Here is a 12,353-nt window from a genome sequence, read left to right as displayed (position 1 = left end):
TGACCAAACTTTCCAAAAGAATTGTCTGCTCACTTCTCCACTCACTATCAGCCAGCAAGGGCCACATTGTGTTTCCCTTTCCCCACACCTCTCCTACGCTGAAACTCCTCTTCATCAGGTCACTAATGGTCTCCATGTTGCTAAATCCAATGGATGGATTTCAGTCTTCCCTTGGCTTCTGTGACATCTCAACCCATCTAGTTTGCTCTTTCCTCTTTGTTCACTGTATCTTAATATTCTTTGCAGACCCCACTCTTTCCTTACCCTTGAAACACTGATGTGCTTCAAGATCTGGTCTTAAAATCTTTTGCTTTACTAACTCCATGCATTCTGATTTCAGCCTATCATATGATGATGTCACCCAAAACTATATTTCTTAGCCAAAGCTTTCTGCTGTGCTCCACACTGTCTACTACTGTTTATTTCCTGTAGATCATCTACAGGCATCTCAAACTTACAATGTCCTAAATGGAACTTGATCATCTTCCCCTAACATCTCCATTCACTGAGAGACCCTTAACAGAAACCTGAGGGCTGCTCTATCCTTTCACCCACCCAAACATCCATCTCCAGGTCCTGCCTTCTAAACATTCATCAAATATGCCCACATCTTTCTCATCATAGAGATCCTGTTCTCTCTGAAACCTCATTCCCTACAATCTAGCTACACTGACCTGGATTCAGTTCCTCAGTGGACAGGGCCTCTCATCCCTCCTTAAGCTTTATATACCCTGTATATAAACCCTGTGTTCCAGTGGCCTGGAACACTCTTTCCATTTGTCCCCCCTCACCTACCTAACTCCTACTCACCTTTTGGATACTGCTTAAACCTCAGTTCCCTGGAAGCACTTCCAATTGCCCCTCATCTAGGTTTTGGTGCTTCTCCTCTGTGCTTCCGTGGGCTCTCATTCACTGCTCATCATGCTGCTTGGCTTACTGCATTACAATCACTACTTTTCTGTACACCTCATTCAACTAGAGTGCTGTGAGGTCAGGGACTTTAATGTTTTACCTCTAGCATGTAGCTCAGCTTTTAGGAAAAAGGCTGCAGCTCAAAAAAAAAAAAAAAAAAACTAGATGAAAGAATGAACACATTTATGGCTACCACTTTGTCAAATACCATTCCACATACTACAGAAGAAAGTAAAAGCTAACTGGAACTACTAGGTAATACATGATAACTAAAAATACAAATAAGTAACATTGGAAAATATAAAATGTAAATTCTGTGGAACTCCAGTGAAAAGTCATTTCTGGGAAGTCAAAACAGACTTTACAGGAGAGCTCATTTGAGATAAGTCTTTGAAGCTGGGTAGGCTTCAGAAAAACAGAAAGGATTGTATCTTAGGAGGATAGTGTGTAAGAAAGGGGGAAGTAGGCATATTTGGGAGATAATGAGAAAGTCTATCTTGTTGAAACCCCAAATTCCTGAGGGGAGGGGTCAGGTGATAAACTGGAAGATGTAGGCTTAAGTCAGACAATGGATAAAGGCCTGATAAAAAGTTTGGATTTTATTCTGTAATTAGTAAGTTATTTTGTAGACCCCAAGGAGAGAATTTTCCAGGAAGATTACTCTTGTGATGGCATGTGGCATTAGCTGGAAAGGAGAGTGACCTAGGTGGAGAAGTCATATAGGAGACTATTAAAATAGCTGAAAGACAAGTTGAAAAATCCATGGATTAGGATGATGGCAACAAGAATTAAAAGAAACATGAAGTAATATTATGATAGATGGGCAATCAGTACAACATGGAGATACGACACAGGAAATAAACAGCAAGCCAAAGAAGAGGGAAGACAGTGAAGGAGAAAGGAAAGAGCTGGAAAAAATGACCAAGGTAACCACCTAGAACTATGTCCAGGATCTCACTATGTGGCAGATGAAGCCAAAACTGCCCACGCTGGATAGGGTCTGGAATATGTTTCCACCAGTGTCTGATCCACACTGAGGTGCAGAGTAAGAAGAAGAGTCAAAGCTGACTCTGAGGTTGAGTCAAAGACTTTGTAACTCCCAGTTCAATTCTGAATTGAATTTCTAAATGACAGGTTGGCTATGCTGGATGGGTTCAGTGTTTAATGGGCAAGGACACAGGGAGCCTAGCCAAGATTTCACAATACTACAAATAACTTATAACTGGAATACAAGCACTCCTCACTTTTGTATGGTTCCAATATGCATGAATTTCAGTTAATGCAGTTTAGCTAAATAACTTCAGTCCCCCAACAACACGGTATGAACTTCATTTGCCACAGTATTAACTAGGTAACTGCATAAAGTACAAACTTCACTGCCAGCTCTTTGGTCCACAAACCACTACATAAATAACAGATGTGTACCATGATCAGTAATCAATCATGTCACTTCCTTCAGAGGCTGTTGGCAATTGATCCCAGCATATCTGTTATTCAGTTCATGCACAGACAGCAAAGCAGGTAGTTGTGTTGCCTCCTCACTTTACATTGATAAACTTGCATGACATTTTACAGAAGTGTATAGTCAAAAGGGCCAACAACAACAACAACAAAAAAGCGTGGCAAAGAAATGAAAAGTGGTGCCATTGGAAGTGAAATTGGAAAGTGGTTGTGATGTAGGATAAAGATGGTCCAAAGGAAATAACATGAAAGGAACTCACAGATATTCCACAACTTTGAAAGCATAATGGTAAGATATTGGAACCTGATTCAAACTTGGGAAGGAGTATAACGGCTCACTAAGGCAAAGAAGAGATACTCCACATCATAAAGTACATGAGAAGAAAGCAAAAATGTTCTAACTACTCTTGTTAAGTTCTACTCGAAGAAAGAAAACGCTTTAATTCTCAGTGTTTCTAACATTTTAAATTACAGGGCACTAGATAAATATCAGCTTTACTATTTTTCTTCCTTTCCCTATAAATACATCACCTACAGTAAGACAACTGTAATGTTTTGACAAAAAAAATTTTTAAGGTGATAGAACTAGTAATTTTCCCATTGATTATTAAGATCGTTTTGCACAGTTACAGCTTGCATGGTTATTTTTATGGTCCTGCATCACCATGCAAAGAGGACTACCTTTAATCTTTATTAAAATAACTTCATCTATGTTATCATCTTTTTTTTTTTTTACAAAGAAGCTGACTTTTGTTTCTAATATCAATAGCAGAGTTTGGAATCCAACATGAATTTAATTAGCTTTGTTTAAAACTATTTTTAAACCTCTGAGATAGCTTCCACACAAATATTTCAAGAACTGTACTAGTCTAAGTGGATACAGCAATAATCCCAGAAGAGAACTCCAATAACCCTGTTTCTCTCTGGTCACAAAGGAAACCGTTTCTGCTGACTTACTCCAACCAATAACAGACCACTATTTATAACCATTTATGAATGAGAAATAAAATACCTATTCTCCTGTTCCCGCATTTTCACAACATCTAAATTATAATTTAAAGTTCTTTGCCCCAGCTCACTCACTGTGCATTGAGTTCTTTGTGGCAGGTGTTATTTTTAAAGTTAAATAGTCTTTTATGTCAAAGAAAACAAATTTAAAATCAACCTACAAAAGTTAAGGATTTAACTATGAATAGTTTCTTTCTGTTTCAAAAGTTCATGCCACTCTCAAAACATCGCCTGGTGATATATAGTCTGTGCAGCCAGCGTTCTGTAAAACTTTCTCAACATACGAAGAGGAAAAAGAATAAGTTATCTTTAAGGCTGGCTTGTGGAATGCTGGTTGTAAGTCTAGCTATGGCACATATATTTTAGAACATATAACTGGAAGGTGTAATGCAGAACGCTGGCTGAGAAATTCCATAACCTTGTCAGCTTGACATTTTGCTGGCCATCACCATAATTCACTACATTGCATCATACGGTCACCTGGGACCCACAGCAAATAACAAGAGGTATATGGGCCTTCAGCCTGTTATTCTAGAAAGTGGAATATCGTGACAACCACTCCCAGTATCTCATGGTACAACTATAAAAGGTCACAATGAGCAAAAGGATCCAGGCTGGAAGAAAAAGTTGGGGAGGCTTTAAATATGCCCAGCATTTCATTGCGTTCCACCATTCACACTGGTCTGTAAAACAACTTGCAGGACTCAAGAAACTGGACTGACAGGATAATATTCACAGTCTGTGCCACAAATTGGAACTTAGTTTAAATGAATAGGTACTGACTTGGATACAAATATGGGAAAACCGAATTTTCTGCAGATTTGAGTTATAAAAAGCTAGACTCTCATTCTTCCCTGTTATCTTAGCTGACTATAAAAATATTTCAGCTGCTTGTCCCCAAAAGGCGCTCTAAGAATGTACTTGACTTGCCTACAGCAACACCCGGGCCCCTCCACCCACCCCCTCGCTTTGTGTGCCAGCAGACAGACTGTTTCAAGTTATTGTGGCTAAGGCAGAACAGGGAAAACAAACCTCCATCTGAAGGAAAACTTACATCTGTCATTTCACAGAACAGACATACACATGATTTTGATTTGAATAGCTACTTCAACTTTCCCACTTGTCTCTGATTAGGAGAATAACGTTCCCTTAAAGGCTTTCAACATTTTGTTTGATGTCCCTTGCAGGGTGAAAAGAAAGCAATAACATTTTTAGAAAGTACAAGGTATCATTTTATTTCTCCCTCAATATACCTACATCACCCTCTTTTAAAGGGTACCCATAGATTCTATTCAGCCAGAAAGTAGGTTAAAAATGTAGTTACTTAAAGCTTTCAGATAACAAGTACGTCAGATAATAATTAAATGCCACAGCAAACCACTGCTCATTTTAAGAACCTATCCCACTTTTTAAAAACCTGCATTCTTGCCTTTTAATTCAGTATGCATCATCCTGCCACACCAAAAAAAATAAAATAAAATAAATAAAGCAACTGAAGCTGAAAGCCAAGATGGAAGTCACGTTCCTTTGGAGCAAGGACAGAGGAACTGAGGAGGGCTCGTCTTACACAGAAGCCAAGAAAGGAAGTACCGAGATTAGTAGGCATTTACTAAAATCTAAGTTTGAGTATTTTTATTGAATGCAGGGATTTATCATTGCTGTGCTCCAAAACTGCTTACAGCCAATTCTTGATTATCTGTCTGCTAACGTATACTAAGTCCCAGACTGAACCAAGAAAACATTCAAGTAACAGGTTGTCTGGAACAACCTGTCCAAGGAGGTGACATCTCACCTAAACCTAAAAGGAGAAGAATCCCGTGATGTGCAAGTTGGCAGAAGAATGTTTGCAGAAGAAGAAATATTAGGAGCTAAGACCTTGAGGTGAGACATGGCTTAGAAAGGCCCAGAAACTGAAAGGAGGCTGATGTGGTGGGAATGTCAGAGGAGAAGAGCACGTGAGAAAAGCTGGGTGGAGAGACAGAGAAGGGCCAGATTCCTGTTTCTTTCCACAAGGATATAGGGCTGCCTATAATACAGTAAACAGGAAAAATATAAGTAAGTTAATACTTGGGACCAGGACAGATTATGAATCACAGGAGACAGAACCAGGGGAAGAGAAAGAACAAGGATAAGTAAGGGTAAGTAGAATCATCTATTGTATACACAAGAAATGTGCACTGTAAACTTGGCTTTGAGTTTCTGGACCTTAGCCAGATTGAAGTTAAATTCTGGAAGGTTTAATTTAAGACTCAAATAGATAATGATTCTACAGATAAGAGGACTTTTAAAAAATTCTTTATATTGATTACATATGGGCATGATAATCGTAGTGGGTGGAATGGTGGTCTCCCAAAAGATACACCCATGTCCTGTGAATGTCCAGAATCTGTGAATATTACTTCATGTGGTAGATGAGTGAACACCACCTTACAATGCAAAACAAATGCAATTAGAAATCCTGAGAGGAGGCACTTGTCCTGGAGTATCCAGGTGACCTCTCATTTCGGTGACAAGGTCCTTTTAAGAGTGAGGGCCAGGGAGCTTTGATCGAAGAGGAAGAGGCAATATGACTGAGGCAGAGATTGGAATGATGCAGCTAGAAGTCAAGGAGCACCAACAGCCATGAGAAGCGGGAAGAGGCAAGGAACGGACCCTCCTCTAGAGCCTCCAGAGGGAGCGTGGCCCTGCCTACACCTTGATTTTGATCTTCTGGTCTCCAGAACTGTGAGAGAATACATCTCTATTGTTTTAAGCAAAAAAAAAAAAAGAAGAAGAAAAAGGTATAATAATACAATGTGTGTAACATTATGAGACTAATGTTCTTCATAGTACATGTAAAAGGAAAAAACAGAGTCTAAAGATATCTTGGAGCAAAGAGAAAATGCTTCCACAAAAGCTAAAAATGCACCCACCGTACTCTTTGCTGCCATAGACAATCTCTTTGTTTTACCTGCTCTGGAAATTAAGATGACCATTTTCATCCCATCCCCATCTATCAAATGCTAAAGTACACTGGACTAGAATTACAGGAAATTCACATTTCAACAAATGCAATATCTCAACCTTAATACAAACAAAAATCCCACAAATCTAATTTTTAATGCTGGTGCACATTAGCGAATGCTTGGATAGCACATTCTGTTTATAATCCAGGAGATAGGAAGCCCTACCACCCAACACGTGCATCAGAGCTTCCTATTTGGGATAAGACCATTCATCATCTCAACTTTGTTTATGGCTTTCTGCTCACTGATCATCAACCTCACCATAGCTGTGGGCTATCTAATTTGATCTAGTTTTATATTTTTCATAACCTATGGAGCCTCCTATATCAAGCAAATCACAAAATTCCACTTTATATCCTCCATCCACAGAGGCTTGCTCTCAGTAACTCCCAAACCCCGGGCTCTTTTACCCTTAGGAATAACACAGCAACATCTGCAGGCTACAGAGTAAACACACCAGTCCCACACACTTTGGGATAGGGGCAAATCATTTCATTTTGTGGATTACTGTGCCCTCCTCTGCAAAAGGGGGTGGCCCAATGACACAATCCACAGGTTTCTACAATTAAAGTTCTATTCCTACAATTAAAGTTCTCAAAATGCTAACCAAGTTAGTAGAGTGAAATTCAGATTTCCTCATCTCATCTAATGAGACTGGCATGATATAAAATCTTTAAAAGGGACAAATACATATCCAGCCACTTGCAATTTACATAGAAGGGACAGGGTTAATCTGTTACGTGGTGTGCTTTGTTTTTATTTTAGTGTATAATCAGACACTGATTCAAACATAAGTTGCCTATTTCGTAACAACGCAGTTAATAAAATGCCCAGAGGTTTATGCAAAGCTGACTTCACTTGGGAGAATTATGTAAACATAATTGGGGAAATGATAGTGCTGTACACTAATGGACAGGGAGATAAGTTTCACAAAAATGACGACACACTTCATCCTTAAAGACCATACCTTTTACAGTGGTATCACTGCAACTATCTTCAGGGACACGAAGTCATTTTAGCTATTGTAGCAGGGCATTTTCTTTAATGTCATTGCAAAATGCTTTCTCAAGAACCAAGTAATACCACTTAAGCTATACACAATATTAACAATAAGTTTACAAATGTACTGCACCGGAGAGAGGAACACTCCCAAACTCATTCTACGAGGCCACTATCACCCTGATACCAAAACCAGACAAAGATGCCACAAAAAAAGAAAACTACAGGCCAGTATCACTGATGAACATAGATGCAAAAATCCTCAACAAAATACTAGTAAACAGAATGCAACAGCACATTCAAAGGATCACAGGCAGGGTGGGAGGGAGGGAGACGCAAGAGGGAAGAGATATGGGGATATATGTATATGTATAGCTGATTCACTTTGTTATAAAGCAGCAACTAACACACCATTGTAAAGCAATTATACTCCAATAAAGATGTCAAAAAAAAAAAAAAAAAGGATCATATACCCTGCTCAAGTGGGGTTTATCCCAGGAATGCAAGGATTCCTCAATATACGCAAATCAATCAACGTGATACACCATATTAACAAACTGAAGGAGAAAAAACATATGATCACCACAATAGATGCAGAAAAAGCTTTTGACAAAATTCAACACCCATTTATGATAAAAACTCTCCAGAAAGTAGGCATAGAGGGAACTTACATCAACATAATAAAGGCCATATACGACAAACCCACAGCCAACATCGTCCTCAATGGTGAAATACTGAAACCATTTCCACTAAGATCAGGAACAAGACAAGGTTGCCCACTCTCACCACTATTATTCAACATAGTTTTGGAAGTTTTAGCCACAGCAATCAGAGAAGAAAAAGAAATAAGACATTACATGAAATTTCTAAAAATCTTATATTTGTATTTGTATGGAAATATGTATGGAAATATGTTAATATAAATGTTTCAGACATTACATGAAATTTCTAAAAATCTTATATGTTCTGGTATAATGTTATAAGTAATAATCCTAGTTATTACTTTAAAATGTATATCTCAGAAATAACTAATTTTCTTGTCAACTGCATTATTATGAACTTTCATCAAATCTTTAACTGTGGTCATTTTTAAGTCTTTTCTCATTTACAGACAGTTCTGGGTGTACTCTGATGCTTTTGCAAATATGTTCCTATTAAAGGGTTTCATCTTCAAGAAATTCATGGAAAAGACTCTGACAAGTACAGGTTTCTGGTAACTGACTGTACTGCTGAACTGAATGAATAAGCATTTTCAGAACTCTAATGAAAAACTGATGAACTCAAAAAAGTGCTAACAAAAGATCAAGATGAAAAAAAAATTTAATTACATGGGACTGAGTGAACTGATGAGGATGAGTATAATTTTTGTGACTTTCTGTCTGAATTAAAAAAAAAAAAAAAAATCCCACAAGGACTCAGAGGCAAAGAATATACAAATCAATTTTCACTGCAAAGTAAAGGAGCTGTTACAGTGGAGGATTACTGGAATGAATGTCAATATTATGACATAGTATGAGTGTGTTTCAGGTTTGGTAATTGCAATCATTGTTGCCTTTGTTGTGGTCATCCATGTACAATGCTTCGTGTCAGTCTATTTATCTCTTGTAAAAATAAAATACGGTGTGTGTGTGTGAAAAAAAAAAAAAGAAAAAAGAAAAAGAAATAAAAGGAATCCAAATCAGAAAAGAAGAAGTAAAGCTGTCACTGTTTGCAGATGACATGATACTATACATAGAGAATCCTAAAGATGCTACCAGAAAACTCCTAGAGCTAACCAATGAATTTGGTAAAGTAGCGGGATACAAAATTAATGCACAGAAATCTCTTGCATTCCTATACACTAATGATGAAAAATCTGAAAGTGAAATTAAGAAAACACTCTCATTTACCACTGCAACAAAAAGAATAAAATATCTAGGAATAAACCTACCTGAGGAGACAAAAGACCTGTATGCAGAAAATTATAAGACACTGATGAAGGAAATTAAAGAGGACACAAATAGATGGAGAGATATACCATGTTCTTGGATTGGAAGAATCAACATTGTGAAAATGACTATACTACCCAAAGCAATCTACAGACTCAATGCAATCCCTATCAAACTACGACTGGCATTTTTCACAGAAATAGAACAAAAAATTTCAGAATTTGTATGGAAACACAAAAGACCCCGAATAGCCAAAGCAATCTTGAGAAAGAAAAACGGAGCTGGAGGAATCAGGCTCCCTGACTTCAGACTATACTACAAAGCTACAGTAATCAAGGCAGTATGGTTCTGGCACAAAAACAGAAATATAGATCAATGGAACAGGATAGAAAGCCCAGAGATAAACCCACACACATATGGTCACCTTATCTTTGATAAAGGAGGCAAGAATATACAGTGGAGAAAAGACAGCCTCTTCAATAAGTGGTGCTGGGAAAACTGGACAGCTACATGTAAAAGAATGAAATTAGAACACTCCCTAACACCATATACAAAAATAAACTCAAAATGGATTAAAGACCTAAATGTACGGCCAGACACTATTAAACTCTTAGAGGAAAACATAGGCAGAACACTCCATGACATAAATCACAGCAAGATCCTTTATGACCCACCTCCTAGAGAAATGGAAATAAAAACAAAAATAAACAAATGGGACCTAATGAAACTTAAAAGCTTTTGCACAGCAAAGGAAACCATAAACAAGACAAAAAGACAACCCTCAGAATGGGAGAAAATATTTGCAAATGAAGCAACTACAAAGGATTAATCTCCAAAATTTACAAGCAGCTCACGCAGCTCAATATCAAAAAAACAAACAACCCAATCCAAAAATGGGCAGAAGACCTAAATAGACATTTCTCCAAAGAAGATATACAGATTGCCAACAAACACATGAAAGAATGCTCAACATCATTAATCATTAGAGAAATGCAAATCAAAACTACAACGAGATATCATCTCACACTGGTCAGGATGGCCATCATCAAAAAATCTACAAACAATAAATGCTGGAGAGGGTGTGGAGAAAATGGAACCCTCTTGTGCTGCTGGTGGGAATGTAAATTGATACAGCCACTATGGAGAACAGTATGGAGGTTTCTCAAAAAACTAAAAATAGAACTACCATACGACCCAGCAACCCCACTACTGGGCATATACCCTGAGAGAACCATAATTCAAAAAGAGTCATGTACCACAATGTTCATTGCAGCTCTATTTACAATAGCCAGGACATGGAAGCAACCTAAGTGTCCATCAACAGATGAATGGATAAAGAAGATGTGGCACATACATACAATGGAATATTACTCAGCCATAAAAAGAAACGAAATTGAGTTATTTGTAGTGAGGTGGATGGACCCAGAGACTGTCATACAGAGTGAAGTAAGTCAGAAAGAGAAAAACAAATACCATATGCTAACACATATATATGCAATCTAAAAATAAATAAATAAATAAAAGGTTCTGAAGAACCTAGGGGCAGAACAGGAATAAAGACGCAGACGTAGAGAATGGACTTGAGGACACAGGGAGGGGGAAGGGTAAGCTGGGACGAAGTGAGAGAGTGGCCTGGACATATATACACTACCAAATGTAAAAGAGATAGCTAGTGGGAAGCAGCCACATAGCACAGGGACATCAGCTTGGTGCTTTGTGTCTACCTAGAGGGGTGGGAAGGTGGGAGGGAGACGCAAGAGGGAGTAGATATGGGGATGTATGTATATGTATAGCTGATTCACTTTGTTATAAAGCAGAAACTAACACACCATGGTAAAGCAATTATACTCCAATAAAGATGTTAAAAAAAAAAAAAGCAAACCAAGATTCCCTGCCCTCCTGGCTCTTACCTTCTGTCATCTCATCATCTTTGTGAGACTCTGGGCATGAGAAGAATCTTGGTTTGGGGCCCGGGAGCAGGACGGCATTCGATAAAGCCTTGTTCTCTCAGTTCTACAGGCTACCAAACACCTCTCTGAGCATGAAAAGAGGTCAGGCAGGGCACAGAGTTGGGTGTTCCAGGGAGGGACCTTCCACGGGGCAGGGCTGGGGCTCCATCTGTAGTGGCCCTTGAAGGGTCTGGATAGGAAGACCTGGGCAGATGTTTTGTGGTGACAGCAGCTCACCAGCACTGGGTGGGGAGTGGGAGAGTACCCTTGGCGATCCTCAGGCACTCTTGCAAGGGGTACAGTAGGGATGAAGGTTCTGTGCAATCAGGCAAGGGTTTGGGGCTAGCATAACTTGGGTTTATCATTATCATTATATTATCTATACCTGCAATGATAATGCCTAGAGGGGCATCCAGGTTACAGTTAGGATTAACCACAGTTCACATTTGCAGTCTTTTGTCCCTATATAGCCATGATACTGTTCCATGCTATACGCTGCTACAGAGCCTGAATAGCTACATAATATCCCATTAAGCTGACAGATGGTAAATTACATAGTCATTCCTTTATTGTTTGTTTACATTGCCTGAATTTCTTTTTTAACTACTGCAGATAAGGCTGCAAGGAACATCCTCAAGCATGTAATTTTATCTTTCTTAGTAATTCTTTCCTCATGCATTCAACTAATATTGGGTAATTGCTTAGTATGTAACAGGCAATGTGCTAGGTGCTATCATCAACAAGAAAAACATATGAGCCAATTAAAGCAATGTAACCATCTTATCATGGGGGGAGGACAGGGAACACAGGCATTAAGAGCAAGGGCCTGGAAGCAGATCTCGAGGGGGTGTGAACCCCAGTTTCACCATTTCTTAGTGGTATGACCATGGACAAATTATTTAACATTTCTCTGCCCCTCATTTCTTCACCTATAAAATGAGCATAAAAATTGTAACCCCTCATATGGTTGCTGTGTGGCTTGAATGAGGTCATATATTCAAAGCACTTAGTAGTCGGCACTCAGTAAGCATTCAGCAAATGTTAGCCATCTGCATAATCTCCCTGATTAGCATACAGTGGGAACATATAAA

The 12,353-nt window shown here is 38.6% G+C and overlaps 1 protein-coding gene across 6 annotated transcripts in view; it reads right to left on the bottom strand.

Annotated features, from left to right (window-relative positions):
• Positions 1 to 12,353, bottom strand: part of LTBP1 (latent transforming growth factor beta binding protein 1) — a 419,491-nt gene that overhangs the window by 208,715 nt on the left and 198,423 nt on the right. The gene's annotated exons all lie outside the window — the stretch shown is intronic.

This window comes from Eschrichtius robustus, chromosome 15 (genome assembly GCF_028021215.1).
Source record: "Eschrichtius robustus isolate mEscRob2 chromosome 15, mEscRob2.pri, whole genome shotgun sequence".
In the NCBI taxonomy this organism is placed as follows: domain Eukaryota; kingdom Metazoa; phylum Chordata; class Mammalia; order Artiodactyla; family Eschrichtiidae; genus Eschrichtius; species Eschrichtius robustus.
The sequence above is the reverse complement of the archived record's forward strand: the minus strand, read 5'-3'. Positions and strand labels throughout refer to the sequence as shown.